This window comes from Pangasianodon hypophthalmus, chromosome 5 (assembly GCF_027358585.1).
Source record: "Pangasianodon hypophthalmus isolate fPanHyp1 chromosome 5, fPanHyp1.pri, whole genome shotgun sequence".
NCBI lineage: Eukaryota > Metazoa > Chordata > Actinopteri > Siluriformes > Pangasiidae > Pangasianodon > Pangasianodon hypophthalmus.
This window is the reverse complement of record NC_069714.1, coordinates 1,722,241-1,749,890: the sequence shown is the minus strand read 5'-3', so window position 1 is coordinate 1,749,890 and position 27,650 is coordinate 1,722,241. Positions and strand designations below refer to the sequence as shown.

General features: G+C 43.4%; 1 long non-coding RNA gene and 4 other non-coding genes across 7 annotated transcripts; 2 read left to right on the top strand and 3 right to left on the bottom strand.

The window, feature by feature from the left end:
• The first annotated feature begins 3,731 nt into the window (after positions 1-3,731).
• LOC128318435 (uncharacterized) lies at positions 3,732-5,816 on the top strand. 3 transcript variants are annotated; one of them, XR_008301866.1, is made up of 4 exons: positions 3,732-4,856; positions 4,930-5,038; positions 5,122-5,188; positions 5,274-5,816. It is a non-coding gene; the product is annotated as an uncharacterized LOC128318435 (long non-coding RNA). The 3 variants fall into 3 exon arrangements; XR_008301865.1 differs by having other exon boundaries at positions 3,735-4,296; positions 5,122-5,816; XR_008301864.1 differs by having other exon boundaries at positions 3,740-4,856; positions 5,122-5,816.
• Positions 5,817-17,412: 11,596 nt separating this feature from the next.
• Positions 17,413-17,484, top strand: trnaw-cca (transfer RNA tryptophan (anticodon CCA)). The gene has a single exon. It is a non-coding gene; the product is annotated as a tRNA-Trp (tRNA).
• Positions 17,485-21,434: 3,950 nt separating this feature from the next.
• Positions 21,435-21,509, bottom strand: trnan-guu (transfer RNA asparagine (anticodon GUU)). Its single transcript has one exon. It is a non-coding gene; the product is annotated as a tRNA-Asn (tRNA).
• A 1,730-nt stretch (positions 21,510-23,239) lies between these two features.
• Positions 23,240-23,313, bottom strand: trnat-agu (transfer RNA threonine (anticodon AGU)). The gene has a single exon. It is a non-coding gene; the product is annotated as a tRNA-Thr (tRNA).
• Positions 23,314-23,701: 388 nt separating this feature from the next.
• trnar-ucu (transfer RNA arginine (anticodon UCU)) lies at positions 23,702-23,791 on the bottom strand. Its single transcript is given in 2 exon segments — positions 23,702-23,737; positions 23,755-23,791. It is a non-coding gene; the product is annotated as a tRNA-Arg (tRNA).
• Between the last annotated feature and the right edge of the window lie 3,859 nt (positions 23,792-27,650).

Below are 27,650 nucleotides of genomic sequence, written 5' to 3'. Positions count from 1 at the left end.
GGAACCCCTGTCAGAAACCACATCAGTTGGGAGGCCATGAATGCGAAAAACATGATCAACGACAGCAACCGCCGTCTCCCTGGCAGAAGGCAATTTGGGCAGGGGAATAAAATGGGCTGCCTTCAAGAACTGGTCCACCATGGTCAAAACCACCGTGTTACCCTGGGACGGAGGGAGGGCGGAAACGAAATCTAACGCTATGTGGGACCAGGGTCTAGAAGGGACAGACAGCGGTTGAAGGAGACCCTCTGGGGGACGACTGGAAGTCTTACAACTGGCACAGACCGAGCAAGCCAAAACAAACTCCCGAATGTCACGAGCCATCAGTGGCCACCAGAAGCGTTGTTTGACCAAAAAGGCAGTACGACTAATCCCCGGATGACAAGCGACCTTAGAGCAGTGGCACCAGCAGATGACGTCAGACCTTAACCTCTCCGGCACAAATAACCGACCCGGTGGGCACCCGGACGGAGGCGTTACCCCTTGTAAGGCCGTGCGGACCTTAGACTCAATCTCCCAAGTGACGGTGGAGACCACAAGTCTCTCGGGTAAAATAAGCTTGGGAGTAGTCTGCCGATCGGAACCATCAAAAACGCTGGACAAGGCGTCGGGCTTGACGTTCTTAGAGGCCGGATGATACGAGATGGAAAAAACGAAACGACCGAAAAAAAGAGCCCACCGAGCCTGCCTGGAGTTAAGACGTTTGGCCGATCTGATATATTCAAGGTTCTTATGATCAGTCCAGACGATAAAAGGCACCCCCGAACCTTCCAACCAATGACGCCACTCCTCCAAGGCCAACTTAATTGCCAACAGCTCTCTATTACCAATGTCATAATTCTGTTCGGCGAGAGACAGGCGATGAGAAAAAACGGTGCACGGATGCATCTTGCTGTCCGCGGAGGAGCGCTGGGACAAAACCGAGCCCACCCCCACCTCTGAAGCATCGACCTCCACCACAAACTGACGCGACAGATCAGGGGCGATAAGAATAGGGGCCGAAACGAAGCGGCTCTTGAGGTTGGTAAAAGCAGCGTGGGCTGCGCTCGACCAGCTAAACGCCATCTTGGTGGAGGTCAAGGCGGTCAGAGGGGCGGCGAGTTGGCTGAAGTTGCGAATGAAACGCCGGTAAAAATTGGCGAACCCCAGAAACCTCTGCAGGGCCTTGCGAGAGCCAGGGGCTGGCCAATCCACCACAGCCTTGATCTTATCGGGATCCATGCGCACCCCCCAGACGACACGATGAACCCCAGGAATGGAACGGACTGTGCGTGAAAAACGCATTTCTCCGCCTTGACAAAAAGCCCATTCTCGAGCAGCCGAAGGAGCACTCGCCTGACGTGCTGAACATGTTCCTGGAGAGAGGAGGAAAAAATCAATATGTCATCCAGGTAGACATATATGAACTGATCAACCATATCTCTCAACACGTCATTAACGAGTGCCTGAAAAACCGCCGGAGCATTAGACATAACCATAACCAGGTATTCAAAATGCCCCCTGGGGGTATTAAAGGCGGTTTTCCACTCATCCCCCTCCCTTATGCGAACCAGATGATAGGCGTTGCGCAGGTCAAGTTTAGTGAAAAAAGACGCTCCCTGCAACCGCTCGAAAGCTGAAGACATCAGCGGCAAGGGGTAAGTGTTCCTTACCGTGATGCTGTTCAGCCCCCGGTAATCAATACACGGCCGCAGAGAACCGTCCTTCTTGCCCACAAAAAAGAACCCAGCCCCTGCGGGAGAAGAGGAAGGACGGATGAGCCCGGCTGCCAAAGAAACAGAAATATATTTCTCCATGGCCTCCCTTTCTGGGACAGAAAGCGAGTATAACTTGCCTTTAGGCGGAGACTTACCTGGCACAGTCATAGGGACGGTGCGGCAGGAGAGAAGCGGCCCGAGACTTACTGAACACTCCCTTCAGGTCCATGTACTCCTTAGGCACGTTAGACAGATCCACCGACTCCTTCTGGAAAACAGAACTAGACACAGATGAACAGGCAAACACAAGACAATTAGCATGACAATATTCGCTCCATGACAAGATCGTACTGGAACGCCAATTAATGTGAGGGTTATGGAGCGAGAGCCAGGGGTGACCTAAAACAACAGGAGCGAGCGGGGAGTCGGCGAGAAGGAAGCATATCTCCTCCGAGTGATTCCCCGACATGATGAGTGTTAGCGGGCCGGTGGTGTGTGTGATTTTGGAGAGAGTTTGGCCATTGAGCGCACTGACGGAGATGGGCTGGTTAAGCATAGACACCGGCAGGTGAAGTTGGAGAGCGAACTGAATGTCCATAAAATTACCTTCCGCTCCAGAGTCCAAAAGGGCTTGACCGGGGTGAAGTGTGCTTCCCTGCTGCAGCCGTACCGGAAGGAGCGTTATGGAAGAGGCTTTACCCGCCGCCATTCCACCCGACAGTAACCTCTGATCTACAGTCGGGCGGTGGCTTTTACCGGGCAGCCCGAGGCAATGTGTCCCGCCCCTCCGCAATATAGGCACAATCCTCTGGTCTGACGGTGATCCCTCTCCTCCCGGGACAGTTGGGCTCTGCCCACCTGCATGGGCTCCGGATCGTGCGCAGGGCTTACCGCATCGCTGGAGAGGGAAACCGGGAGATCCACGGCAACCGGAACTGCGCGTCGTAGCCCCCGCTGTTCCTGCTGCTGTAGGCGTGCGTCCACCTTAATGGCCAGGGCAATAAGCCCGTCCAGGGACGTTGGGAGCTCTAGCATGAATATCTCCCTCTGGATGCGGTCTGCCAGCCCATGCAGGAACATATCCCACTGCGCCTCCTTGTTCCAATTACACTCAGCCGCCAGGGTGCGGAACTCGAAAAGAGTAATCCGACACCGGAAGGTCGCCCTGACGTAAGTCGGCCAGTCTCCGAGCTGCCTCGCGTCCCATCACGGCCCGATCAAAAACCCTCCTCATCTCCTCGGCGAGTGTCTGGAACGAGGCACAGCAGGGGTGTTGGTTTTCCCATACCGCTGTCCCCCACAACACTGCCTTCCCCGACAGTAAGGTCAGCACCAGCGCCACCTTGGATCGCTCAGTGGAGAAGGTCTGGGGCTGGAGAGAAAAAAAAAGCAAGCATTTGGTGAGAAACGCACGGCAGAGCCGCGGCTCACCAGAGTATGGGGCGGGAGGTGGTAGGCGTGGCTCGGGTTGAGGAGTAAGCGGCGATTGAGGGGTTAAATCTTGAGGAGCTGGCGCAGTGGGTGACGTCACCGGTCCGGTTCTGAGCAGTTGCACTTGGGCAGTGAGCTCGGACACCTGCGCCACCAAAGCCTGTACCGCGCCACCCGTGGCGACCATCTGTTCCTGCCTGTCGAGACGCGCGGCCGTGTCCGAGAGAAAACTGTTGACTCCGGCGGCACTCGCTGAATCCATAATATTGGTCAGTTCGTTCTGTCACGGCAAAAACGGAGGCAGATTCAGTAGCGAGTAAAGCGAGGCTTTAATGAAGTTGCAGAAACTGAACAAGCGAAACGAACAGTCCCAGGAAGCCAGCTGGACACAGTAATCCTCCCGAGGAACAAGGCAACCGCGGAGCTGAAACAACACAAACATGAACACAACGAACTGACAAAAGACAGGACAAACGCTGAGGTATAAATAGAGCCGGTAATAAGTGGCAGCTGAAAGCAATGACTAATTAACCGTAGTACATGAAACGGCCAGAAGGGGCCGGTGAACCCATGAACCGTGACAGAGAGGCAGAGACATTACCATGCACAGAGTGTAATGTTATTTGTTTCTTATATAAATGTGGAATAAATAATTGTGTGTGTTAAGCAATTGGAAAATAATTATAAAAGTAAATAATCTAATATGTGTATTATATTTCATATTGACAATGATGTCATTTCCGGCAAGGACCGTTAGTTTTTTTTTGTGATGCGATATTGGAGCGAAACCGTGTAACATTTTTCCAGGTAATTTTGTTATTAAACTTAACCTAAAGAAAGTTACTGGACTACAGAACGTTATTCGAGTTCAAATCACGCTCACACATGAAGAAGAAGCAAGAAAGATGAAAATTTAAACGGATTGCTAACACAAAAAAGTCAAAAAACTCGCTGTGGATATGGAAAACGAAAGTGAAAGTGCGCGGACGGCGCGCATTTGAATCGATGGCAAGGACATCATCAAGGAAGTCATCGTCTGTGAATGAACACTGAAATGTTTCACGATCGTGGACTATGAATAATGGACAGTGCTTTACTCTCCAGTGGATTTAAACTGCGTCACAGAGAACAACGTCGTTACTTGTAAAAGTTCCGCTCTTTGAATGAGGTAACGGACTTTTAAATCAGCTATAGAATTGACGCAATGCATGTTTGAAGAAGCTGAAATGCATTCGATTGATACAGAAAGGTATCGTGCGTACTTTTAATCGTCTGCAAGCAGTTTGTGCATTGATGGAATTAAGATGGCTGAAGGGGCGAGGACGTTGCAGTTTTTGAACACAAAAGGGCGCCTGAAACCCACTGAAAGAGCGTTAGAGGAGCAGCTTCACAGACGCATTGGACTAAGAGCGAAATTATCTGCTCTTACCAGTAAAAGTAAAGACATTGAAAAGTTGATGATTGATGAGGAAAATCTGCAGAATGTACAAGAGTTGATGCAACTTGACTTTGCATACTTGCTAATGTGGGGATCTGTGTTTTCTTGTTGGTGGTTACCTGCACTGATAATCAGTGTGGGGATCATGTGATCTGCATTGTGTGGCTGCTTGTCTTGGGTCACATGAGGCATGTCACATGACACATTAGGAGATTATAAAGTTTGGCTTGTGGAGTTCACACTCTCTTGCTGCTGCCATTTGCCATTGCAACTAGACTCCCGTCATACAGGTAATGGAGTGACTAGACTGTGTTTTAATTGATATAGGAACTGAATTCTCATGTTCTGTTTTAACTTTATCAGGGTGACTGCTAGAACAATGTGTTCCACTCTTCATGAAGGACACAGGTGACCGCGTGGCATTTGAAGGACTTGTGGCCTCCTATTGAGTTGCTGGGCTGCAGACACTCTGGTAGTTTGTCTTATGTGATTTTGTTTTTTAAATTGTTTTATATTGGTATTTAAAATGTGTTGATTATGTACTTGTATTTGTAGCACTGGAGTGCCCCATTTTATCTTCCTGGGTTATTGTGCTGCGGGGAGTATTGAACACTCTTGCAAAGTAGGCCAATACTTCTTGTATATGTTGGTTTTATGTGTGCTGGTGAATGAAATTGGGGATTAATGTGCATTATTTCTTTTTAAAGGGACCAGGCCAGCCACTGTTTTATTGTCAGTGTACAAGTCTTTTTTTTTTAGTTTGTTTGTTGGTTGTTTTGTTTGCCTTTGGCTTTGTCCTTTTTTTTTTTGGTCCTTGGTCTAGTGTAACCCTGCCTTGACCAAGCCAGTGCGGTGGTCATTGTGTTGGGAGCTGGCTGTTCTCCTCTTTTTGTCTCTGTATAGGTTCTCTGTACAAGGCCGGATCTGCACCTCACTACTGCTCCTTTCAGTTGGGGGCTGCACTGAGGGGACACTATTTTGGTGTGTACTGGTAACATGCAACACGGTGTGGTATTTTGTAGTGGTAATTACTGACCTTGTGTGTGCAGTGTTTGCTATGTTGCATGCTTGTATGGTGTTGGGTTTGTTGTGTCTGTCTCTCTCACCAGGGCCTCCTAGGAGAGGAGCTGTGGGTGCCGTGCCGACCCGACCTTATTAGTTTGAGAAGCTCCAGCCAGTTTCCCTTCGTCTCTTTTTCACATTAGCAATTGTACCTATTCAAAATTGTAATAAATTTGAGCTTGTGTACATGCCTTGTGTAAACTGTTTCTTTGCAGGCAGGGTCTAGAATCAGCCACACTATAGAGAGAAAAGGGGTTTCCCCCGCCCATTTTAGGGGGTGGCGTAGTCAGACAGTAAAGTACATGTAGGTATTCTGCGCGTCAGGTACCACACTAACCGAGTTTACTGATTTAAATTTGCAAGTTCAAGATCTTTTGCCTGAAGATGAAAAGATTGCAGATCAACAAAATTGGTTTCAGCCTAAAGTGGATTCCCTGAGATATTTTGAGAAGAAAACAGAAAACTGGATAGTTGCTGTTGCTGATAAAAAAGGCCAAAATAACAATCTTGATATGGAGGATGATGTTAGTCCTCACGACAGTGCCTCACAGGTATCGGCGAACAAGAGTGAATCTAAAAAGAAGCATGATTCAGATATTGAAAGTGGATCAGTTTCCTCCTCAGTATCGTCTGCTTGTGCACAAGAAGAATCAAAATGTGCAGCTCTGCTAGCAAGGGCAGCATCCCTAAAGAAAAAACAACTTGAAATTGAAAAGATGCAGCTCAGAACAAAAATGGAGGAACTTGAAATAGAAAGAGCACTTGCAGAAAGCAATGCTAAATTAAAGGTCCTGAAAGAGTGTGAACGATCAGATGACGGCAGAAGCAATGTACAATCTAAGCCAAGAATGGGAATCCACCAGAAGCAATCAGTGCTGAAAACAGAGCAGAGTGATGATTCACCGGGTCATTCATCTGTGGGGAAAAGTAAATGAAGGCCATCTCAAATCTAGTGTTACTTGCACCACCACAATTAGACACATCAAGAGACACAGGCCACAGGAATAATCGTCAAGCAGATGACAGCGTTATTGAAATTATGCAGAAGCAAAATGACTTGACTGAATTGCTTGTGAAACAGCAAAGACAAATTCAGCTTCCAAGTAAAGACATCCAAGTGTTTACTGGTGATCCATTGACATCAAATCTTTCATCAGGTCCTTTGAGCATACCATAGAACACAAGATAGACAATGAAAAAGACAAGTTATATTACCTAGAACAATACACCGCTGGAGAGCCACAAGAGATCGTAAGAAGCTGTGAATATACGCCATCAAGCAGAGGTTTCAAGGAAGCAAAACGATTGCTCCAAAGGCATTATGGAGATGAGCTAATCATAGCAAGTGCTTTTATTGATAAAGCTTTAAAGTGGCCACAGATCAAGTTTGATGATGGTAAAGCCTTGAGTGCATATGCTCTGTTCCTGATTGGTTGTCGGAATACAATGGAAGATGGAGAGTTCGTGGAGGAAATGGACAATCCTACCAATATGAGAGTTATACTTTCAGAGCTACCATACAAGATGAAAGAAAGGTGGCTATCAGAGAGCGACAAGGAGTAAGAGCAAGATTTACTCATTTAGTTCACTTTATTGATCGTCAAGCTAAAGTGGCCATGGACCCTCTCTTTGGTGACATACTGGACCACCGCAATGTTGTAACAGCAAGGGTGAATCAGAAAGAGAAGTATCCTACTAAAAAAGGAATAACAAAGAGCAGCTTTGCAACCAACATTTGCATGGAGGAAAAAAGGCCTCAAATTGTGTCAAGGAAACAGGTCAGTCCACCCAAGAGCCTCAATGCCTTTGAAAGAGTCATGCAGTGAAATAAAAGAGCAGCCACATAAGGTACGTGTGGAGTTCCTGAAGTCTAAAGGCTTATGTTTTGGATGCTTAACTCAAGGCCATCTTAGCAAGACTTGCAAAAAGAGAATGGAATGTAAAGAATGTTCCCAAAAACACCCAGACATTCTACACATTAAGGAGAACCTAAAAGGTACAAAAGAAGTTGAAACACCAGACAAGATCTCTTGTGCCCAAGTCTCCACCAATCAAGTGAGAACACAGAGTCTGGAGGAGATCACTGCGTGCTGTCAGTAGTGCCAGTAAAAGTCAAGTCGAATAAGAGTGACAGATATGTAGAAACATATGCTTTCCTGGATGCAGGAAGTACAGCTACATTTTGTACTGAGGATCTGCAAAGGAAACTGAACCTGAAAGGGAAGCCAGCTCAAATTCTACTGAGCACTGTGTGTCAAGATAAACCAGGAGAGCAGAAGCTAGTAAACAGTTTCTTCCTCACAGACTTGGAAGTGTGTGCACTGGAAGACACAAAGTATTTTGAGCTGCGTAAAGTCTTCACACACAGCAGTATCCCTGTTCAAAACGAGAACATTCTTAAACAAGAAGACATCAGAAAATGGCCATAATTAAGCAAAGTAAGCATACCTAACATTGATGCAAATGTAGACCTTCTGATTGGAGCCAACAATTCAAAGGCAGTGGAGCCATGGTACATCATAAACAGCCAACAGGATGGGCCTTATGCTGTGAAAACTGCACTGTGAATGGACCCATCAAGAAAGAAAGCAACACTGCAGAAAATTCCAAACTGCCACATCATACAGTTAATCGTCTCTCAGTGGTGGAGATAGAACGATTGTTGATTCAACAGTACAACACAGATTTTCCAAAGTGCCACTATGAAGAGAAAGAGGAAATGTCAATGGAGGACAAACAGTTCATGCAGTCAGTGCGGGAAAAGACTAAGTTTGAGAATGGGCATTACTGTCTAAGACTACCATTGAGAAATGAAGCAATCAAATTGCCAAACAATCAAAGTGTTGCTGAACTGCGTGCTGCTAACCTAAAAAGAAAGCTTCAGAAGAACTCAAGTTTGCTTGAAAACTACAATAGCTTCATGAAAAGTATAATAGAGAAAGGATATGCAGTTAAAGTTCCCCCAGAACAGCTTGTTCGCAATGAGAACAGAGTCTGGTACATACCACACCACGGGGTGTACCACCCAAAGAAAAACAAAATTGGAGTGGTTTTTGATTGTACTGCTTCGTTTCAAGGCATGTCTCTGAACAGCCAATTGCTACAAGGTCCGAACCTCACAAACACACTCATTGGTGTCCTTACCAGATTTAGGGAAGAACCAATAGCCATGATGGCAGATGTGGAGTCGATGTTCTATCAGGTGAGGGTTCCTGAGGAGAACGTAAATCTGCTTCGCTTTCTTTGGTGGCCAGAGGGCATTTTGAATGCACCTATAGAAGAATTTAGGATGATGGTGCACTTATTCGGAGTCACCTAGCTGCGCCTCTGATGCATTGAAAAGGACTGCAGAGGACAGAAAAGAAGTAGCATCTCCAAAGGCTGTTGAAACAGTTATGTACAATTTTTATGTGGATGACTGCTTGAAATCTGTGTCTACATCACAAGAAGCCATTGACATAGCCAGTGATGTTCGGAAGTTGTGTGCTGAAGGAGGTTTCTGCTTAACCAAATGGGTAAGCAATAGTAGGAAAGTACTATTGTCCATTCCAGCAGAACAAAGGGCCAGTGGAATAAAGGACCTTGACTTGGATCAGGATTCTCTGCCAATCGAGAGAGCGCTCAGCATGCAGTGGTGTACAGAAACTGACACCTTCACATACAACATCAAGGTACAGGAGAAGCCATTGAGTAGAAGAGGTATTCTATCGGTTGTTAATTCAATTTATGACCCTCTTGGTTTTCTGGTGCCACTCATCCTACCAGTCAAGCTCCTTCTAAGGGATATGTGTAAACAAGGATATGGATGGGATGAGGAGATTGAGGGCAAGCGAGCTGATCAGTGGGTCAGATGGCTAGAAGATCTAAATCACCTCCCAGACTTCCAGATCAAAAAGCGCGTAAAACCAGAGAAGTTTGGGAACACAGCAGAAGCGCAATTGCATCATTTCTCTGAAGCCAGCGAGAGTGGTTATGGCACAGCAACTTATCTGGTACTTACAGATGAACAAAATCAGAAACATTGTTCCTTGTTGATGGGAAAGTCAAGAGTTAGCCCACTCAAACAAATCACAATCCCTAGACTTGAGCTGACAGCGGCAACCATAGCCATCCAAGTAGACAAAATACTATGACAAGAACTTCAAATTCCATTACAACAGTTGGTGTTCTGGACAGACAGCACTACAGTGCTCAGCTACATTGGCAATGAGAGTGCACGCTTCAAAACATTTGTAGCAAACAGGATCTCACTCATACGAGATGCTACTACTCCATTACAATGGAGGTTTGTCAAGACATCACAAAACCGTGCAGATCAAGCTACTAGAGGTCTTAAAGCAAAGGACCTTGTTCAAGCAGAAACTTGGATTAAAGGACCTGACTTTTTGTTGAAACCAGAGGAAGAATGGCCACAAAGACGAGATCAAACGAGTCAAGGTACACAACAAGACCCTGAAATCAAAGGTGAAATCAAAGTCAACGTTCTCAACATTAAAGAAAACAAGGACATTCTAAGCAATCTAACTGATTACTACTCAAGCTAGTTTCGTCAAAGGCAGTGGCATGGATGCTACAACTCAAAGAAACACTTTTACAATTATGTAAATCAAGAAGACAGTTTCAAGAGTCCATTGCACAGAGAAAGACCCAGAAAAACAACTCCTTCTACAGGAGCAAATGCAAAAATACAGATCAATAATGGAGAAAAAGTCACTGAGCCTGGAAAACTTGAATCAAGCAGAAATTCAGCTCATTCAATTCAGTCAAAAACAACAATTTCAGGAAGAAATTGAGGCTCTGAGAAAGAATGTTCCTATTAAGAGATGAAGTCAGGTGTTCAAGCTTGACCCCATACTTCAGGATGGGATACTAAGAGTGGGAGGTAGGCTCAACAAAGCAGCCATGCCAGAGGAATCCAGACATCCCGCAATCCTCTCAAAAGGCTCCAGGATTTCAACTCTTATTCTAAATGATAATCATCAAAGATGTGGACAATGTGGTTGAAACTACATGCTGTCTACTCTCCAACAAAATTCTGGATCCCCCAAGCCAACTCAGCAATTCGAAAACTTATCCATAAATGCGCAGTTTGTTGCAGACTTAATGGAAGAGTTGGTGAGCAAAAAATGGCAAGCTTGCCAGAAGACCACTTGCTACCTGATAAACCCCCTTTCACGAATGTGGGCGTCGATTACTTTGGACCCTTCGACGTAAAATGGGGCCGGTGTACTGTAAAAATGTATGGAGTGTTGTTCACTTGCCTAACAATCAGAGCAGTACACATTGAGATAGCTAATAGTTTGAACACTGATTCCTGCATAAACGCTTTTGAGGCATTTTATAAGTAGAAGAGGACAGGTGTCAATCATGCGCTCAGACAACAGCACAAATTTTGTCGGTGCAGAAAGAGAATTGCGAGAAGCACTGAGAAACCTGGACCATAACAAAATTGAAAATGCCATGCTACAGGAAGGTATTAAATGGATCTTCAACAGTCCAGCTGCTTCTCATCAAGGTGGGGTTTGGGAGCATCAAATCCGTACTGTAAGAAAGATACTCTGCGCTCTCTTAAAGGAACAGACTATCAATGATGACAGTCTTCATACCATCATGTGGAAGGTGGAAAGCATCATCAACAACAGACCAATAACTAGTACCTCAGAAGATCTGAATGACCTTGAGCCTCTGATGCCTAACCATTTACTGTTGTTGAAAACTCAACACAGCTTACCACCAGGTGTCTTTAACAAGGAGGACCAATATGCGAGAAAACGTTGGAGACAAGTCCAATATCTCGCTGATTTGTTCTGGAGCAGATGGACTCATGAATAACTGCCCATTCTTCAGGAACACGGTAAATGGTCAAGATTAAAAAGGAACTTTGAACCTGGTGATGTGGTGCTAGTTGTGGACAGTTCTTCCCCCCGCAATTCATGGATAATGGGAAGAGTAATTCAAAGCTTACCAGACTCCAGTGGAACTGTACGCTGTGTAAAGTTAAAGACCAAAACAAGTATACTGGAGAGACCTGTAAATAAGTTGTGCTTAATTCAAGAGGCAATTTAAGCATGAAGACTAACAAAGAACTATCAAGAGTAAAGATAACCAAAGAAAAATGTGGAAGAACTAAGTAGCTATTTCTTATTCATAAATGCTCAAATTTAATGGCTCTTAGTATTAATGTCTATGATAATTGTTTGGCCTCCTGCCCAACCAATTAGGGGCCGGATGTGTAAGAGCCATATGTTATTTGTTTCTTATATAGATGTGGAATAAATAATTGTGTGTGTCAAGCAATTGTAAAATAATTATAAAAGTAAGTAATCTAATATGTGTATTAAATTTCATATTGGCAATAGCTGCGTTTACATGAACACTAATAATCCGATTGTAATTGGACTAGAAGCACAATCAGATTTAAAAAGTCACATGTAAACACATCAATCGGAGTGAATTGGCCAAAACCGATTAAAATTTCATTTGGATCGTAAGGGGTGGTTTAAACCTTTTCTAATCCGATGGAGAGGACATGTAAACACTTCATCGGATTGAAAATTAAACCAGATAGTTCTGCGCATGTGCAGTGCTGATTGTTGTTGTGGAAGGTAAGATGGCTTGTACTAAGCAAAACTGGTCTGTAGCAGAAACTACGTTATTGCTTAATATTTTAAAAGACAAAAACATAGTTGAACGACTCGACGGTCGTAAGTCACGCAATAACGAGCTCTTCAAGCAGGTATTTGAAAAGCTGAAAGAAGCCGGTATAAACCGGTCAATTGACCAAATCGATGGAAAGGTCTTAAGACTGGGTACTACAAGGCTAAATCTCAGAACAGGAAAAGTGGCGAATCCCCGTTTACTTTTCCATTTTACAGCATTATGGACGAGATAATGGGAGGAAGACCATTAGTAAATGCCGCAACTAATGGCGTCAATATCGGCTTCCCCGACGAGGATTCACTCGATGCGAGTGCTATCTCAGAAGACCCGTCTGGTAAGTTGTCATCATTTTACCACAGCGTAACTCATGCAGAGACATATTCACACTTCGTGTTCACTTGTTGGCCAAAGTGAACAAAGTGAACAAAGTATACATTATTAACTGGTAATAATACCAGTTAATAATAATAATGTTCATAACTAGATGTTGAGAGCAACCTTAAGGAAGCAGGAACGAGCAGCTCTGTGCAGACCGAAGAGGAGACAGGTGAAGAAGGCAATGCCCGTGCTCTACCAAGCACTGCAAAAAAGAGTATGTTTCATGCAAATTCATTCAATATGAGTAAATATAACTACAGTGCATTTTACATTCATTATACAGATTTAGATTAATGCTTTTAACAAATGTTTTTATCTTGCTTTTATTTTTTTTAAGTGATTTACAGTGCATTATTAATTATTGATTCCTGTGTTCCCATTGTTTACTAATTTACATTTTAGGAACACAGTTTGAACATGGGAATTTTTTTTCTTTGTTGTTAAGTGCTTGATACAAAGGCAGAAGTTTTGTTTGTGATTTCTCAAAAAATAAATAAAGAAAATAAAAAAATATGAGAGAACAAATTATAATGCTCCACTAAACTTACAGGTAAACTAGTGTTTTACACATTGGTTGTATTTAAAGAAGAACACACTCACAGCCTTGGATTATGGGTTATGTGGAACCTTATTTAATTGTGATTATACAATAAGAACATCTTTTACTTTAATTCATTCTTAAAATCTGACAGCTTTGATTTTTAAGTAATATAACCTTCAGATTAGGTTCACTGGAAATAATGCTATCTTTCTGTTCATTTAGGATGAAAACCCTCATCTGGTTATGCCAAACTAATGCACAGTTGGTCAGCTGAACAAAGATCCTTCTTGGATAGAATTGAACAACACCAAGAAAGAAATCAACAACGTGACGAGATGTTACTTTCAAGGTTTCTGGAAGAAAGCACTCGCTCAACTGAATGTCTATTAGGACAAATATTTAAGGGTTTCAGGAGTGTTCTTCCACACCCCTATGAAGCAGCTCCTCATTTCCAGGGACAAGCTCCACCACTCAACACTTATATGCAGCCTCCGCAGCACTACCCAGGTCAATTTTACAATAGACCAATGCACTATTCTTCTGATGTCCCAAATGGCAGTGGAACCAGCAGCTCTGACCATAGCCTGCATGACCTATGTTAGAGGAGAGAAAAAAGCATAAAGCATCTTAGTTTTGTAGAGACAGTTGTTTAAGCTAGTTGTAAAGACGGTTATGTAAGGCATTGTTTTTGCAAGTTTTATTGGCTTTTTTTTTTACTTCTGTGAAATGTTCAAGTTTAGCAAAGTTGTATTTGCAACTTCATTTGCTCACCTTTTATTGCACTTAATATTTAAATTTTTGTTTTGTTTTGGAAATTTAAACTATTGCAATAAGTATTGCACTGGCACCTTTAAGAGTTACCTTATGTTTGAAATGTATGCAACCGTTTCTCATTAAAAGTTTCTTACATCTTAATCTCAGTGGTGTCTTTTGAAGGGCTTCATTTAATGGAAATGACCTGTACGAAGGGAAAAGTGGTTGGATATGTAAGTGGTCAGAGCAATTCTTGCATTGTTACCAGACACATTGCACACTGTATTCACAGGCTGGCTAGGTTGAGGATAGATGGCATTGAGGTCACAAGCCTCTTCCAGCCACCTGCTGTTGGCATTGTCCTTCTCATTCTGGCAAAAGTTATGCAGTGCACAACAGGTGGCAGTCACAGTTGGTGTGAAGGTGAAGTGAAAATCACTTCTTTTTAGCAGCACCCTCCACCTTGCCTTAAGGATCCCGAATGTGTTCTCAACTCCCACCCTTAGGCATTAAAAGATTCCTGTTCAGGGGTCAGATGCGCAGAGTTAATGTATCCTTTTAAGAGCCAGTCAAGGAGGGGGTATGCAGGGTCCCCAACTATTAAAAGCCTAGTGTCTTGTCCTTCGATGTTCTTCACACCCTAAAAATGATAAAATTAAGTGGAATAAAACTTAAATTATTTTAAATTGTGTTCTCTTCAAAAAGTAATGCAGTCACAAGCCTCACCTTTGGCAGCAGGTGGGATATTTGGAAGAGGTCAGACTGGCGTAGAACGTTGGCATCATGTGCACGGCCAGGCATTTTACAGCTGATGCTCCAAAAACTGTATGCATAAAGTATATTATTTCAAGAAAATAATAATAAAATATATATATATATATATAAACTCACACATAGTTTGCATGTACTTTATAAAATTACCTTCATAAATGCAGTTTTAAAACAAGTATGATTTACTCTTAATTATTTATTATTACATCTGAATTGTTTTTTAATTATTTTTATAAATACTTTTAAAATAAATCATATTAATAATTGGCTTACCATAATTTGTGATCGACAACTGCTTGCAATACGTAAGATGGCCAGCCTTTCCGGTTTACAAAATCTTTGTACCCATCTGAAGGAGGAAGGATTGGTATATGTGTGCCGTCTATAAGTCCCATTATTTGAGGAATGTTGTGCATTTCCTGAAACCTCCGGGCTTCCTCATTTGGGACTCGGATCAGCTGCTTTATCGGCCCTCTCACCATGCCCTTACAGAACATGTAAACGAATTTCTTGACCATGCTCTTATGGACGTGAAATTGATTGGAGATCACACGGTATTCTGCACAGCTGCCGAGTTTATATAGTACAATTGCGACTCGCATCGTGAGCGGTATTGGGGCTCTGACCGTAGCCTCATCAGGTGCCATGTACCCCTCCACCACTGAGCATAGTGTCATAAATGACTGGCGTGTCATCCTAAAATTCTCCTTCCACTCCTCGTCTGTGGAGTGGTGCAACAAGACGTTGTCCCACCAGTCCTTGCTTCGGACCCTCATCCACAGACGCCTTGTTCTGGGCTCGAGAAGGGGCATTTTAATTGCTTGATAAATACACGCAGTACCGCACAAAATATCACGCGCTCGTCGTCTTCTAATTAGCAGCTGAAATAGGCAAATGTTAAGTCTGCTTTTTAAAACAAAAAAAAGAAGCAATGGCGAGAGAGTGGCTGCTAGTGTCTCCATGTTGGAATGGCGTGAAACGTGTATTCGTGCACTGTGCGCATGTCAGAAGATCATATCCGATTCTGTCATGTAAACGCGCACATCAACCCGATTACTTTATTCAGCGTTCTTGTAAACACTGCGACCGGATTAATCAATCTGATTGATTTCATTCCGATTGAAACAAAAAGTGTCCATGTAAACGTAGCTAATGATGTCATTTCCGGCAAGGACCGTTAGTATTTTTTGTGATGCAATATTGGAGCGAAACAATTTTTTGACTGTGTAATATTTTTCCAGTTAATTTTGTTATTAAACTTAACCTAAAGAAAGTTACTGGACTACGGAACGTTATTCGAGTTCAAATCATGCTCACACATGAAGAAGAAGCAAGAAAGATGAGAATTTAAACGGATTGCTAAGACAGCGAGGAAGGAATGACAACGAATCTGTGAATTTGTGGATCGTCCTGCCAAATTATCGACGAAAGGTTGCACAAAAATACCATAAGCACGATTATACATCCAATCATTGGGAGTTTGCATAGACCGGCAGCTTCCACCCATTGCGGGGATAACCCTCTCACTACCACTTAACAAGGAACACAATCTCCTGGCAGAGCAGGGATCACAATCAGCTCCTTTCAGTTATTCCTTACACAATTCATGTGCCAGTAATTCTAAACAGAATTACCCTGGGAGATACACTGCAGGTTAAAATTATGAAATGCGTGTAATCCTTACTGAGATAAAAAGAGCATGTGCTTTGTCCTCTGAAAAAGCTCTAGCCCAGATGTCAGATGTAGAAAATGTTACCATCATAACTCTTCTTCATAATAGTCACTCTAAAGTCTTTTCTTGCTTCAAGGAATGCATTGCTTGTCATGGTATGGGAGTTATTTGAAAACCATCAGCATTTTCAACTAAGCTTGTCTATTCTGCCGAAGGAGACCAAATGACTAACAAACATGTCTATTTCACCCACAAACAGGGACTTAGATCATGGACTGTCAGATTAAAAGTCTGCCACGCGACTGACGCTACTGATGAGCTTTTCAGACTCTGCTGTTATGTTTCTTTTACCGTCAAAACAGTTCAGGCCTGTGGGCACAACTTTTCAACAGTTTCCTCTGATTAAATTGATCCTCTGCACTGGATTGGAGAAGGCTAATCCCGTCTGGTCCTTGTAGCATTCAACAATTTATTAATATACCTTTCTTAGAAAATGGACACAAGGGACTTTTCGGAAGCACACTACCTTACGGCCAAGTGCAGTATTGAAGGATGCAAACCGCCGTGTAATTTTGGCTCTGTGTAACTCGCATCGAGCAAATTTGTACCGCCTTTGCCACTGATCATCTGACACGTATAATGACACAAAGGACTCATGTAAACAGTAAATGTTTGAAGTTCACTAAGAGAAGGTTGAACATTGGTCCTATCACATAGGCTGTCTAGTCTCTAAGTTGAGCTTCAGGTACAAGTTGTTCACGCTTCACACTCACACCCTGAGGTGAGAACTGCCATTTGCTCTTGAAATTCTCCCTTATTGTCTTGGAAAATGGAATCCAGAGCTTGTGCCTTGTCCTCTGAAAAATCTCTAGCCCAGATGTCAGAACCTAGTCGCAACTGTCACAGCCCCCCGCTTGTCTCTGAATTTCAATGCATCTTTATCACCGCAACGAGGACCTAGAATGCGCTGTCAACTCTGTGGAATGATGCTTTTAGTGCCCTTGCCTGGGACCTCGTGGCGCAACGGTAGCGCGTCTGACTCCAGATCAGAAGGTTGCGTGTTCAAATCACGTCGGGGTCACGACGCTTGCTCTTTTACATACACGTTGGTGTTGGTGGCTTTTGTGCCGAGACTTCCATATGGACTCGAATCTCTATGATGACCATCCATGTCTTTGTTGGCCTCATGCTAAAAGGTAACATTGTTCAGGTAATAACACTTTCAACTAATTACCAGTAGTAACTTAGCAACCTACTGTAATATGTTTCAAGTCAAGTGGAGTTTATTGTCATTTCAGCCATATACAAGTACACAGTGAAACGAAACAACGTTTCTCCAGGACCAAGGTGCCACATAAGACAACACAGAACAACACAGAACTACGGGGACTACATAAATTACATAAATTAAATTAAACGTAAAGTGCACAAAGTTCCAAAGTTTGTCCATCGTGCTTGCTGAAAAAAAGATTGCCTGAAAATACTGCTTACTTAACCATCATCCTCGCAATAGGCACTCTGAACGCTAGATTGGCACAGTATAATTTGGAAAACATCAGATATTCTAACGTTTGTCCTCCAGGTCAGGGAAGGCTAATACTCACAGCCTTGAGAAGCTGTCAGCAATTTCAACCAAGATTTGCCTTTTCCACCCCAGAAGTCAATCACAGCAAACCTGACACCCGAACAAGGACTTGCACCCTGGACCCTCAGATTAAAAGTCTGATGCTCTACCGACTGCGCCAAAACTGGGGAATAATGGTTTCTTTCAGAGGGGGAATAAGGGAAAAAGAAGGGGAAGAAGGAAAAAGAGGAAAAGAAAGAGGAAAAATGAGAGAAAAAAAAGGAGGAAAAGAAAGAAAAAAGAAAAGAAAGGAGAGATAAAGAGAAATAAGTGATTTGTAGGCATCTGTTTTGCAGTTTTTCTCAGAAAACATCCTTTTTTTTTTTTTGCAAAATTCGTGTCACGCTGCCAACAAGACGACGCCAGTTCGAGTCCCACCTCAGACAAGAACTAAATTTTGAACTAATTTTTTGAAATGACATCTGATAGTCTACAGAAACATCGCTGATGCTAAAATCAATAAATTATTCCTCACCACAGTTTACTTCTGTGTAGTGTGATAATGATATTGGTGATTTAATTCAATGCAAGACATGGCATTGCTCTATGTATGTACTGTTATGGATGCTGTCTTTTTACAAAATAATGTCTTTTATTGTAATATTATTGTATTTATATATATTGTATTTTTTTATTTTATTTTATAGTTTGTCCTTTGATTTATTAGAAATCCTAATTAACTTTACATAGGATTACTCTATTACTTATTTAAAGATTTGTGCTAAGATGCATATGCAAAAATAAAGAGAGTATAAAATGTTTTACCACCCAGTGGGCTCACAGAGTGATTACTGAAGCAGAAGTGTGATATAAATCAGAGACCAGTCACTGGTATATAAACAACAGAACTGTATTTTTAAATAAATAAATAAACAAACACACCAGCTTAAGCATAATATAATACAAAACACGCACCATAACAATAAATACAAGTGATAAATTATTATAAAAGAGTAAAATATTAAAGTATAACTATATAAGACTATAAACAACAACAAAAAAAACCTATAAGTATTTTAAACATTATATTTACATATAAAATATATACATATAACTGTGTAAAGAAATAAAACCTATTTTTTCTTAATGTGTTCCAGCCACTGCTCTTTTGTTAGAGTCTCAGTATTAAGACAGTAAATAATGCCCTTATACTGGCTATGTCCAGTCTCCGCTGTCCTGTGGCGACCACATTTTTTGCTAGTATTTGCCTCCACTCTTCTTGTATACGCACGTGGTCGACGTGGCATTTGTGGTTGGATGGCTGAGTAGTGGTGGCTGAGGGTCCAGGGACCACAGACACAGTGTACGTGGGGCACAAGAGAGTCAGGTCTTGCCTTTTCACTCTCTCATTGTGCCATTGAACCAGAGTCGTCTGATTCACCTCCACCAGCTGCAGATTGGTGCTCTGTATGATGGCCCCATTGTTCAAGATCAGCTGCCGGATCCTGCGGTAGTCGTGCAGGATTAGAGACCATATTGTCCAGATTTTTGACCATATTGACCAGATTTTTGTGAATCCTGCAGAGTCTGATAAAAATGGCCTCCACGAGCCGGCAACAGTCTGGCCACTGGGCGGGTGAAGCTGTCGATGCCAACACACACCATTTCAGACTATCTACCCCAGGAGTGAAAACGGCCTTCTTTTTAGGAGACCGAAATCTCCCTGTGGTCAACCTTTCCTGGTGTCTGGCAGCAAAGTCCACCCGCTGCTTGTCAAAATCCAGCAGGTTCTGCCAGAGAGCCACAATTTCACTGACCTGAAAAAGACAATCCATGCAAACACGGATGAGTTACATGCAATATTGGTTTTAAACACAAGAGATTTTTTTTTGCCACTCACCTGCCGACTGCTGAGGGTTAGACTAGTTTGATGCCTCAGCTCCACCAGATAATCTGCCAGGCTGTCCACCCAGGCCATCCCTGGCACATTTTGATCATCCACAGCCTAAGACAGTGTATTGAATAAAATATATGTTAACTGTCTGCATGTATGACAGTAGGTATTTTAGGAATGGCTCAAATGTTAAAGGAGGACGCGGCGGCTGGCGGGGCGATGGAGGACAGGGTGTATTGCGGGGCGGAGGAAGCAGCAAGGTGAATTCTGGCTGCAGTTGTTGTGAGATCTTCTAGCAATGAGGCCAAGGTGGGATCATCACTTAGGTCCTCCTCAAATCTTTCATCCTCCTGCTCCTCGACATTAACTTCCTCCAGCAGCTGATCTTTTGCCTCAGCATCTGGGTCCACCCTCTGAAGCGGCTGTCCAGTATGAGCGAGTAGGTAGTCCACTCTGATAAGCTCCCCTAAAGAAAACAGAATTCACATTACTAAACATGGTGGAGCTGAGGTCATTAAATAGTGTACTTCGAAGGGGGCCGGAAGCTGGGAACGTATTTCCTCCCCAACACCTTCAGACTGTTTGTGTTTATACAGTGCACCATCTCCCCTGCATAGGTGAGGAGAGAGGATAGCTTGGTGGCCAAGGAAGCTGCTGCCTGGTCCTGGTTCCACCTGTTCAGGCCTTCCAGGAGATAGAGCTGAAAATTCAGGGTGTTCGCGCTGGTTCCTGTTAAGAAATAAGGCCAGAAAATGGAGATTGTAAGCAGGCATATTATTATGTATTGTATTGTAACGTATTTGATATACAGAACAGTGAAATGCCAAAAATCCTCAAACCAGGAATGAAACTTTACACGTGGCAGTGCAAAGACTCGAGTGGTCAATCAAGCGGACTGTGGCCTCCACTCCATGAGTCCTCCGACGGCAGGCCTGACACCATGGAGTCCAGACCAGGGCCTTCCTGGGCAGTCAGGACACTGATGAGTATCTGTCCTCTCTTGTTGCCAACAGTGGACATCCACTGCGCAGTGCGCTGGGCATGGCCAGCCAGCTTCTTCGTGATCTGAAATCGCAAACAATATTCACACCAAATAACAATACAATACATACATACATAGTGCACATACACAACTGCTATTCTAAACAAAAAGTAATGTGTGCAGTCAAAAGTGTGAAGCAACAAACTTCTACCTTTTTTGTTGAATCCATTTTTAAAATGTGCCAGATGTATAACCTCTTCTTATACAAGATTACCGGCTTGAGATTACTACAAGGACTCGGTTGAAGGTTTGTGTACTTTTTTCACTACATGGAGTTTGTAACCAGTGGATTAAAGTTTTGTATTATATATTATATTTATAGTACATTTTCAGCTTTACATGCCCCTCACACAGTGGTTTTTTTATTTAGTGTGAAACTGAACTGTAGGAACCGAGTTAAAAGAATGAGTTTCTCTCTGATTCGGACTCAGAAAACAGAATAATATGAGTGTAAGCGTAAACCTGAGAGTGTGTAACAAAAGCGCAGTGTTTTGGGACGTGTAATAAATTAAAAAACAAGAAAACAGGACCCGTCCCTGGGTGGGCTCGAACCACCAACCTTTCGGTTAACAGCCGAACGCGCTAACCGGATTGCGCCACAGAGACATGGAGCAGTGGTGCTAGCTGGTGGCAGCTGGTGGACATTTCGATGTACATTTCAGTTGGCATTTCACAAAGAAAAATGAAATGGTGCCCCCTGGCGGAAAACCTGCACTGTTGAGGAGTTGTTATGCGGAATAGCCGGGCTGTTTAGTCGGTTTGGAGCCACGTGATGTCGCCCTAACATCACACAACACAAGAGCAATCTCTCTAATACATCAAGTGAACTTATTCATTCATTCACTCATTCATATTCAGAAACAAAAACTAGTTGCTATTTTGGTACTATAGGTCTCGGTTATAATCGAACAATACCGTATGTGGTTAAGAGCAGTTATGTCTGATATCAGTTGAGTACACAGCCTAATTTTCTGTACGATGTTTTAGACTTAAAAAAACGTCTGGTAAATGAATATTGAATATAGTACAATGTATATTGACAGCTTGTGTCGTATTACCATCTTGGTCCGTTTCTCTTTCTGTCCTAATTCCATGTCAAGTGTTTGAAGCTCGTCCACATTCTTACCAGTGCCTTTTTCCAAAATATCCTCCTTTGCTTCTGGCCTAGCAGCCATAGCAGCCAGCATTCTCCACTGCATTGCCAGGATGTCTTGCTCTGTCTCAAGAATGTCTTGCAGTTTCTGCAAGACCTTTGTTTGATAGTCTAAACCACAATATTAAACAGGTATGAGATCCATCCATCCATTTCCATACCGCTTATCCTACACGGGGTCACGGGAGCACCTGGAGCCTATCCCAGGGAACAAGGCGGGGGACGACCTGGATGGGATGCCAGCCGGTCTCAGGGCACAATCGCACACACATTCACACACAATTAGGAAACGCCAATCAACGCACGTCTTTGTTACCTCTAGGTTGGATTACTGTAATGCCCTGCTGTCTGGATGCTCCAGTAGGTGCATAAACAGGTAGTCCAGAATGCACCAGGCAGAGTCCTTACTTGAATCAGCAAATATGACCACATATTCGGTACCTCAGATAAGGCCACAGCAGAGGGCAGAGCTTTCTCTTACAAAGCCCCACAGTTTTGGAACAGCCTTCCAGTTAGTGTCTGAAAACAAACAACTCTGGCAGGACCTGAACCCACAAGCTTTTAATAGCATCATTGCTAAGCCTAGAAGTCACCATACAGTGTGCCACAGAGCCTATCTTGGCTTGCTCGTGCGATGTTTCAACTCAGGTTGTAAGAAAGGCATAGCTCTTGCACCAACAGAAGAGTCCTGCATCAAGCACTGCTGGAAATCAAACTCTGGATTTCCTGTTTACTCCACAGGCACTTTAGAGCCCAACTTCATGTCAGGTTAGTCCAAATTCATGGAAAGCATAGTGCTTGCAATCACAGAAGAGTTCCCGGTTTTTAGACAGGTGCTTTTCTGTTGATAGCACTTGAAATCAACATGCAACATAAAAGCAAACGAGTCTGGCAGGACCTGAACCCAATTTGGCTTCCCCGCATGGTGTTTCATGTCAGGTTCTTCCAAATTCATGGAAGGCGTAGTGCTTGCAAATCACAGAAGAGTTGCGGTTTTTCAGACAGCCGCTTTTCTGTTGAGAGCAATTGAAGTGAACATGCAACACACATCAGAAAACAGCTCTGGCAGAAACTGAACCCACGAGCTTTTAATCGCATCAAGGCAAAACCAGGAAGTCACCCTCCTGCATACCACAGAACCCTTGGTCTCATGGTGTATTAGCAAAGGCACAGCTCTTACACCAGGCACTGCTGGGATTCGAACCCAGGATCTCCTGTTTACTAGACAGGCGCTTTAACCAACTAAGCCACAGCGCCCCGGCCAACCCCTCGCACAATCTTCAACAGCCCCTGCTTTTGAAACTTGCAGTTGAAAGCAACATGCAAACAACTGTTGATAGCAATTGCTCTGAGGGTACTCGGCATATGTTTCTAATCTTTGCTAATCAGAATGCTAGTCTGGGGTTTGCATGTGAGAGCACAAATTGCGGCATGAATCCATGTCATGAGTATTTGTAGGAACTTAAATTTAGGAAAAATTTTGGCCAAATAAGCAGAAACAATGCTATTGTTTCAAACGGGGCCAATGAAGCATTCCATTTAAGATAGTAAGAAGGGAATTGCATTGTCAGGACAGAATTCCTCACCATGGAATTCTTATTAGATACCTTGTCTTTGACAGAAGAGACAAACAGAGGGGAGCAAATGACTCTGGCGGGACTCGAACCCACAACCTTTGAATAGCTCCAACACTGAGTCTAGAAGTCCAATGCGCTATCCATTGCGCCACAGAGCCCCATTACCCCTGTAAGCCTCATCTGACATATTGACACAAAGGAATCATATAAATGATAAATGTGTGAAGTTAACCAAGAGAAAGTTGAACCTGGGACATAGGCCGTCTAGTCTCTAAGTTGAGCTTCAGGTACAAGTTGTCCACGCTTCACGCTCACACACTGAAGTGAGAACTGCCGAATGATCTTGAAAATCTCCCTTAATATCTTGGGAAGGGGAATCCAGCCAGGTATGCAATTAAAGAGCTGGTGCCTTGCCCTTTGAAAAGGTTCTAGCCCAGATGTCAGAATCTAGTTGCAACAGTCATCTCCAGTCACTCCAGATCTGAAGGTTGTGTGTTCAAATCACGTCAGGGTCAGGTAGCTTGCTCTTTCCCATCCTTGCTGATGTCAGTGGATTTTTTTTTTTGGACAGTGTAATGCGAAGAATTTTTTATGGACTCAAATCTCTATGATGACCATCCGTGTCAATGTCAAACTCATGCTAAAAGGTAACATGGCATAGGTAACAACTCTTTCACCTTATTACCAGTAGTAACTTAGCAACCTACTGTAATATGGTTCCAAAGATTGCCTAGCGTGCTTGCTGAAAAAAAAATGTTGCCTGAAAATACTGTTTGGGATATTTGCAGAATACAAGTGTGGTAATGTAGAATGGTTTGACCACTTAATTAATTAGGAGTTCATCACCGGTTTGCCGGCTTGTACGAGAAAGACCCACTGGCATGGAATCCTTGCCACTATCCGAAATTGTCAAGTCCCTCGCCGGCCTCCACCAGACACAGGTGGTGTGCAGCATGTCACGAATGTCAGCTGGTGAATTCGCCAGCCACCCCAAAAGTGCCATTGCTTGCCACCCCAAAAGTGCCATTGATTGTAACTTGAGCGGCAGGCAGTTTGTGTGGTTTTATCAGAAGTAGGAACTTGATGCACAATGCGGGGGGGAAGAAATGAGGTCTCTAGGGACGCAGGAGAGAGCAGGTGTTCGAAGAAGCGGGCGAGCTCAGCTGCGAGGGTTGACAGTTGAAAGTAACGGCGATGGCGAATAATACGCCTAGGGCCTCTTCCCATGTGTCTACGAGACTGAGCTATAGTAAAAACAGGAAAAATAAAATAAAATATAATCACTGCAGATGAGCATTAAAAGATTACCAACATAAAGTTAAGTAAACTTAAATAGCATTATAGAGTATGCAAGCACGCGCACAAGCACATGCAGCTTAACTAAAATGGCAAATAGTTGTTTAGTATAAGCATTTTATTCATATAAACTCACATATAAACTCACATGATCTTAAGTCTGATAAGAAGAGAATGAGAATAAGAGAATGAAGAAAAACTTACACATGATCAATGCAGCAGAGTGAATTCCCCAGGTAGTTCGATCAATCCGAGGGATGGAAACAAAGTGAAGAGAGTTGAGGAAGTGAGCTCTTTTATACAAGCGCTTAGTTTTCAATGTTAAACTAGGCCACTTCGGGAGCTTGGAAATAAGGGAAATAACAGAATAAACCCAATATGGAGTCTAATGAGACAGTTGAGCAGTTGGAAAGTAGGGGGAATTCAATATAAACGGACAGCGGGATAAGAAAGGTCAGTGGGAGGAGATTCCAGGGACAGTCAGTAGATAATGGGGAATGGAGAAATATGTAAATTGGACAGGAGGAGTCAAAAAGGTCTAAACTGAACATAATGGGAAAGTGCTGACATATGTAAGTTGAAAGGAGGCACCCAGGTATATATGGAGGGGATTTTGAAATGTTCGGGGCACACAACTCTCCTGCACGAGATTGCTGTGTCACCGCTGCGGCAGAGCACCTTCTTTGAGCCCATCTGAACGTGTTGTGTGGCTATTGCAATAAAGAAGTTTGCTTCTTCTCATCCAAGGTCTGAAGAGTCGTCATTTAGGTTTATTGTTCAGTAAGAAGAATAGGTAACATATAGGTAATTGGCAGATAATAGAATCCACCCGCGAGAGTGTCAACCCGGAAAGGCTATCTGGGTTCCGACACCTGCCATTAATCAAGGTCCCATTCGAAGGATTTGGTATGGACCTCGTCGGGGCATTAGAACGGACTGCACGAAGGCATGGCTTTGTGTTAGTTTTAGTGGACTACGCGACGCGATACCCGGAAGCTACGCCTCTCTGCAACATCTCTGCACGCAGTGTTGCGGATGCACTCTTTGGTGTTATCTCCCGAGTCAGGATCCCAAAAGAGCTCCTGACTGATCAGGACACGTCCTTCATGTCACGCGCTCTTCGAGAACTGTATGAATTTTTGGGATTAAACCGATTTGTCATCCACAGGCGGATGGGCAGGTCGAACAGTTTAATCAAATGCTTAAGAAATAATCAAAATAAATTTGTTCATGATGATGCTGGGAATTGGGGTGTAACGCGGCAGGTGCCTTCTCAGGCAGATCCGTGGCCACCTGCACGGGCTTTTATAACGCGGCGATCTCAGGAAGGTAATCAGCGTAAACGTGCAGCACCTGGCCGCGCCTCTTTATAAGCCCTCTGATTGCCTCACTCCGCATGCGGACATAGATCTGTGCCAGGTAACAGAGCGGCGCCACGCTACTCTGATCGGTGATTTTGATATGTTAAAAAAAAAAAAAAAAAAAAAAAAAAAAAGAAAGAAAATATTTAGGTTTAGAAAGAAAAGGAAAGGGAGAGAAATTATTGAGGGAAAGAAAGAAAAGGGAGCTCAGGATTAAAGAGGAAGTAGGCACAAAACTAAAGAGGAGGACAGACTGAGAATCCTCACTCCCAGATAAAGATTCAGCCATCTTAATTTAGAGATTTTTGTCTCATTTGGTGCCTTTAAGTTCAGCCAGAAGGAAGGCCAGTTTTGAGTTGTGTTTTTCCGCCTCGCTGCGGCGCTTTGAGTTCAGTGGGCTCAGAGTGATTACTGAAGCAGAAGTGTGATATAAATCAGAGACCAGTCACTGGTATATAAACAATAGAACTGTATTTTTAAATAAATAAACACACCAACTTAAGCATAATATAATACAACACACGCACCATAACAATAAATACAAGTGATAAATTATTATAAAATAGTAAAATATTAAAGTATAACTATATAAGACTATAAACAGCAACAACAAAAAAATAAGTATTTTAAACATTATATTTACATATAAAATATATACATATAACTGTGTAAAGAAATAAAACCTATTTTTTCTTAATGTGTTCCAGCCACTGTTCTTTTGTTAGAGTCTCAGTATTCAGACAGTAAATAGTGCCCTTATGCTGGCTATGTCCAGTCTCCGCTGTCCTGTGGCGACCACATTTTTTGCAAGTATTCGCCTCCACTCTTCTTGTATACGCACGTGGTCGACGTGGCATTTGTGGTTGGATGGCTGAGGAGTAGTGGTGGCTGAGGGACCAGGGACCACAAACACAGTGTACGTGGGGCCAGGGTGGGGAGCAAATGTGACAAATGCACCTGGAGGTTGAGAAGCAACTGTCTTTGGGGTGCCAGCTTTGGTCTGGCTGTCTCACGCGGGTCTCGGGGGGGGACGTGGAGGTGATGCGCCTCTTCTGTCTGGCTTGCCCTACCGTGTTGTGCGGCAAGCTGTACGCGTGCTCTTGCCCTTGCGATGGTGGTGCAGCTGGGCGAGTGCTGGCAGATTGCAGAGGCTCAGCAGCTACAGAAAGAGGATTAGGCAGATCCATTCCTTGCAACAAGAGAGTCAGGTCTTGCCTTTTCACTCTCTCATTGTGCCATTGAACCAGAGTCGTCTGATGCAAATTGGTGCTCTGTATGATGGTCCCATTGTTCAAGATCAGCTGCCGGATCCTGCGGTAGTCATGCAGGATTAGAGACCATCTTGTCAGGGAGCCCTTGC